Genomic DNA, 6,009 nt, shown 5'->3' with positions numbered 1-6,009 from the left:
GCCGAGCACTCCCGAATATGGAATGTTATTTTAGGTTTTAAAATTCCTTAGGCTACGGTTACAGTGCAAGCGAATTCGCGCGAACCATAGTTCAGGCGTGTACGTCCGAATTCGGGCGAACAAGAAATGGTTTTTGGTTCAAGAGATATTTTAAGCGAAATTCAGAGCGATTTTAGTTTGCTGTACAGAACGGACGCGAGCGACCTATAAAAGTGTCATGGATGTTGAAGAAGAATTCTATTTAGCAGAAAGTACATTCCCGAAACAGCTATTATTTGGACCAAGAAAGAGACAATTCTGGGTTAATGAAATTTATTTCAATCACCACTTGAGTGAATATTTCAAAATTTTTGAAGAATTAAAAAATCAGCCATTAAAGTTTTATGAATATTATCGTATGACTTATGACACATACTTTTATATATCGAATGCGATAGAGGAATATATAAGAAAACAATGTAATTTTAGAGAATGTATTTCTCCATCTGAAAAGTTAACAGTAAGTTTAAGGTAAGTAAGCAAAATAAATCTAATTCTAATTGTAAGTTTATTTACATCTGGAAATTTGTGACATACGATGCTAGACTGTAACTTTGTTCTTCTGCTGCGATATCCAACTGGGAGTCTTGAACGTTGCTTACTGCTGAATTCAAATGCTTGGGTATGTTATTAGATCGAGAGACAGGTGATTAGAGTAAAATATAAGAGTGACGTAAACTGGATTCTGATAACGAAGGAGAAGGTGTAGGTTGAGGAGTATAGGAAGTTTGAGTTGAGGGAGGTGCGGAAAACGTATCTGAAGAAAGTGTGCGTTGTACTGGTTGCGTGTAAGACATGACTTCATTGACAAGAACTTGTTGCAACTGCAACTGTACTAAAGGCTTTAAAAAATTTAAGTTTTTCCTTTTCCACTTCTATCATTCTTTTCTGTATATCGCTCGAATGTTTCAGAGAACGCGTTGGGTGTTTTTCAGTTGATTCTGGCGTTCTAACTGTACATATTGATGGGGTTTCTTCCTCTACAGGTTGGTTACTAACATCATCCTGATAATCATCACTGCAGGATTGCATTTGAGAGAGTTCTTCATATTGCCTCTGTTCTTGTGATATTGTGCTTTCAACATTTTTATTACGCACTGGTGGAACATTACCTGCACTTTCTCTCGGTGTCATCTCATCTGCCAGAAAACACAAACTATCGTAGTAAGGCCAGGTAGAGCCAACCTGTTCTCCTCCTTCATCACCGGAGCATTTAATTTTCACTTTTTGGTATTCTCTCCGAAATGTATCTCTCAGTCCTTTCCATTGTGACTTTGCTGTTTCACCTGAAAATGACAAAAAGATAAAACTGGCACAATGTTTTATAATTATAAACAATACTTTTCCATAGTACTACATATCAGTAGCAGATACAAATTATAAATTTGTGTGCATTGACGTGGGTGGATGTGGGAAACAAAGCGATGGCGGAACTTTTGCTTCTTCAACTTTATCGCAGCAGTTAGAACATCGATCTTTACTACCAGAAAATAGAAAACTTCCCAATTCCGATGTCGCACGTTTTACTACGTGACGATGCATATCCTTTAAAAAAGTATCTAATGAAACCCTATTCTAAACGAAATCTCTCAAGGGAAGAAGAAATATTCAACTACAGACTGTCACGGTGTCGCAGAACAGTGGAATGCTCATTTGGAATTATGACAGCAAAATGGAGACTATTAAACAAACCTATAGAGTGTCATCCAAATAAGGTCGATTTAATAGTGAAATGCATAATAAAAGTAATTACATAACGTAATTATAGACAGGGAAGGACAATTAGAAAGCTCGTGCAAACAACAGGTCTACTAACGTGGCATACGATGTATGAGAAACTTTTAAACTATATTTTAATAGTGAAATTGGCGCCATACCACAACAATATACTATTTAAGACCGGAATTTAACATCTCAATTATATAAATACATTAGAAAACATTAAACAGTGTGACTAGCTTAATAAATTGTAGTTTAATGTGAAATTAAAATCATACACTAATTGCTTTATATAAAAAAATTTTACTTACTGCCTACATTTAATTCAGTTGCCACTTCTTCCCATAATTTTCGCGATTTGTCACGATTATGGTATCCTTTATATTTTTGGTCCCACAACACTCTTCTGTCGAACACCAGTAGGATTAATTTCTCATTATCCATGATATCCAAATATTATTTGAAATAATGCCAACTTGAATTTCAATATTAAAATGTGCAGTTCGCGCGAAAAAAACAAACCCATTTGAACTTCTAGCGACAAGTAGCGATTCGCGCGATTAATTCGCTTGTACTGTAACCATACACATTTCACTATATCGGTTTGTTTGTTCGCCCGAATTCGGACCATGCACCAGTCACTCGTATTAATGAAGTTGGGAACATACGTTTAATTCTGGATACTGTCACTTATGGCGTTGCTTTCGATTACAGAACCCATTTTGGCAATTTTTTGAGTTGTCAGTTTGACTGGTTTGACCAGGTTTGACATACTAATATTTTTGATTGCGTTGTATTGTGTACAGTGGAAGAGTTGCTAGCGATTTGAAAAAAAGGCGATTTGTTGTTGTTGCTTTATAATAAGTACACCTCGATTGATGCGGAAGCAGCATTGGATAAATGCAATAAAATTAAAAGGAAACGATGTGGTAAAAATAATAATAAAAAAATTAAAGAATAAAGTCTTTGTTATTCATTTAAAGACTTTTTAATAAACCCTGTACCAAATAATAATTTAATACCTAGTCATGTTTTTTTGATGTTTTTTTGTAAAACATTGTAAACGACAAAATTTAATGTGTTTAAAGTTTTGCACAGTTTGTAAAGTTTTGTCGCCAAGCAATGCTTTCGTAAAAAATCATCGATAAACCTTTCAAATAACAAATTTAATTTATATTTCCCGCCTGCCAATGATTTCAGCGCTGTAGGTGACAGTATCCAAAACTAATTGCGCATTTCAATCAAACGTTTATAGTTGCCCATCTATATAACAAATATATTATATCTTATCTATGATTCGGACGTACACGCCCGAACTATGGTTCGCGCGAATTCGCTTGCACTGTAACCGTAGCCTTATTTCCAATACTGACTGAAATTCCTGTCCCTTACTACAATCAAAAAACATGTTGTTATGTAAATATAATCGTTTTATGTCAAAATCGGATAGTGCTCCTCATTCACTCCAGTATTTTTGTTCTTTAATAAACATTGACAACTAATAAACATTGACAAGCATTGACATTGGGACAAGTGTTACTTTTCCAATATTTTTTAATTTTTGATAATTTTTTGGTTTTGTGTGCAAAATAAACAAAAACTAAAGTCAAAAGTTATTTTTTATTCTACATTTAATTATAAAAACATCTTAATAAAATCAATAATATATTAAAAAATATTTTTTGTAATTCGCGTTTCTATCCTTTTTTTTTAACAAAAATAAAATAAATTTTGACAATGTAGGGAAATAGGTATGTAGCAGTTGGTAACACCGTAACACTTGAAAATAGAAATTTGAATTGACAATTAGAAACTGTCAAAACACAAAATGTATTCACCTGAAAAAAATGTTTCATGTACACCTCCCAAAATAAGAGAAATTGCTCAGTGTTCAATGTCCTCATTATTGTGAACCTTGCATTCGATGCTAAGAACCACAGACTACTACCAGACGGCCAACTCCATTGTGAAAGCGAGATCCAATATATACCGGTCTCTCTCACTCATCATGTAACACTTATGTAGATGGCAGTGAGAAGCAAAAATGCAATTGGCGCCAAATTCAAATCTTTTATTTAATTTAAAATTTGAATACAGAAATATTTTTGATCTAATGTGCTTTTTGTGGATCTATTAAGCTATATTTAGCTTGCGTAAGCCAAAATAATTACAGCTTAATAGACCAATAAAAAGCACCTCAAATCAAAAAGTTATAATTTTATAATTTCAATGCAAAATAAAGAGAAATCCATTGGCGATTTAAAATTTTATATTTAAATTACAATATAATTACACTAAAAACCCCTGTCCTTGTCTTCTCCGGGATGACCCTCACAGGTTGGGTTGGGTTGGCCGTTTTTGTCTGTGGTTTTCAATTGATAAAGTACATACAACAAAAAAGCATTATAACAAATTTAATAAATGTTGGTTATCAAACACCAACTGCTTCTTACCCTAAGTGACACGGTGTTATCAAAAATTTGAATACTTAATTTGAATACTATTGAAATTAAACATTAATATAATTAAAATACTAACCTGTCCTTATTCTTGGGAAAACAAAATAATTTTCCAACGTCATCTTCGCTACATCCACACACAATGCAAAACATTTTTACAATAATTATTCTCGAAAATTATTCGTAAAAAATACAACGCAAAAATAGATAATAAGCACAAATAAGACAATAAACGCAAAAGGACTGTGTGATATGTAACATACATACATAAAATGTCAAAACCGCTTAAACAAAGTCAACAGCTTTCTGTAATATTACTAACGACATGTACGCCATCTACTAAGGATTTCTATCAAGATGACAAAGAGAAAATATCGGTATTATGATAATAATAATAAGGTGATAATAAGAGATAGAGAATGGCCTATCATTTTCCCGGTGAGCTAACTCTCTGCCTTACTCTGTGCTAAGAACGTGTTTAAACATCCATAGACAAAAATTGTCACATTGACAACTAGAAAAATTAATGATCCAATGTCACCAACTTGAACTGGTTCCATAAAATGTTACTAAAATCTCATTGCAGCATCGGATACTGCAGAGCTTTCATTACCGTCGCGAATTACAAAATAGTATATTAAAAAACAAGTTTCGTAAGACATGTTTGAAATGCACGAATTCAAGTTAAAAAACGAGTGGCGAAGCCACGAGTTTTTTAATGAATGAGTGCTTTAAGTCTTACGAAACGTGTTTTTTATGCTATTTTTTGTAATTCGCGTTTCTATCCTTTTTTTTTCAAAAATAAAATAAATTTTGACAAAGTAGGAAAATAGGTATGTTGGTAACACCGTAACACTTGAAAATAGAAATTTGAATTGACAATTAGAAACTGTCAAAACACAAAATGTATTCACCCGACAAAAATGTTTCATGTACACCTCCCAAAATAAGAGAAATTGCTCAGAGTTCAATGTCCTCATCATTGTGGACCTTGTATTCGATGCTAAGAACGTATTTAAACATCCATAGACAAACATTGTCACATTGACAACTAGAAAAATTAATGACCCAATGTCACCAACTTGAACTGGTTCCATAAAATGTTACTAAAATCTCATTACAGCATCGGATGCTGTAAGGAGTCTCATTACAGCACCCGATTGAGTACTGTTATAGCTTTCAATACCGCCCCGAATTACTAAAAATCCTTTACAGTATAAAGGTAAGCAGTTTTTCTTGATTTTCTCAAAATTCTTTTTTTGGACATGAAAAACAAATAAATGCATCAATTGCACACTTTAGATCAAGTGGCCCTAAAGCAAAGCGTGCCAGATTAACTGATGGAGTCGAAAAGTTAGGACCCAGTGCATTTCAGTCAATAAGGCAGGCATCTGTTAGAGACACCATGATTTCCCTAATGGATTCTTCCAGTGAAAGTGAAGGAGAAAGCGAAATCACTAGTGATCAACCTCCGCCTGCTAATGCCTTACACCTATTGGTCAGAAAAACTATTACGGAATATTTATCTGAAAAGCGTTTAAAAAAAGATAAAGATCCACTTCTGTGGTGGAAGGTGAATGAGATGAAATATAAACTTCTTTCTCCTGTTGCAAGACAATATCAGGTTACACCACCAACAAGTGTTCCTAGTGAGAGATTTTTTAGTGAAGCTGGGCTTATTTACACATCACATCGAAACAGACTACAAGAAGAAAAGGCGTCAAAGCTTTTATTTTTAAAATATAATATTCCTCTTCTTCAATTTAAATATTAACTTTTTTGGATATATTTT

At 33.4% G+C, this 6,009-nt stretch overlaps 2 long non-coding RNA genes across 2 annotated transcripts; both read right to left on the bottom strand.

Annotated features, from left to right (window-relative positions):
- Window positions 1–457: 457 nt before the first annotated feature.
- Window positions 458–2,378, bottom strand: LOC111420274 (uncharacterized). The gene is made up of 2 exons (XR_011641764.1): window positions 2,070–2,378; window positions 458–1,325 (listed from the first exon to the last, which is right to left on the bottom strand). It is a non-coding gene; the product is annotated as an uncharacterized lncRNA (long non-coding RNA).
- A 1,436-nt stretch (window positions 2,379–3,814) lies between these two features.
- On the bottom strand, window positions 3,815–4,459 carry LOC111422951 (uncharacterized). The gene is made up of 2 exons (XR_011641929.1): window positions 4,297–4,459; window positions 3,815–4,120 (listed from the first exon to the last, which is right to left on the bottom strand). It is a non-coding gene; the product is annotated as an uncharacterized lncRNA (long non-coding RNA).
- Between the last annotated feature and the right edge of the window lie 1,550 nt (window positions 4,460–6,009).

Source organism: Onthophagus taurus, chromosome 11 (assembly GCF_036711975.1).
Source record: "Onthophagus taurus isolate NC chromosome 11, IU_Otau_3.0, whole genome shotgun sequence".
NCBI classification, from domain to species: domain Eukaryota; kingdom Metazoa; phylum Arthropoda; class Insecta; order Coleoptera; family Scarabaeidae; genus Onthophagus; species Onthophagus taurus.
Note: the sequence above shows the minus strand (reverse complement) of the source record. Positions and strands in the feature narration are given on the sequence as shown.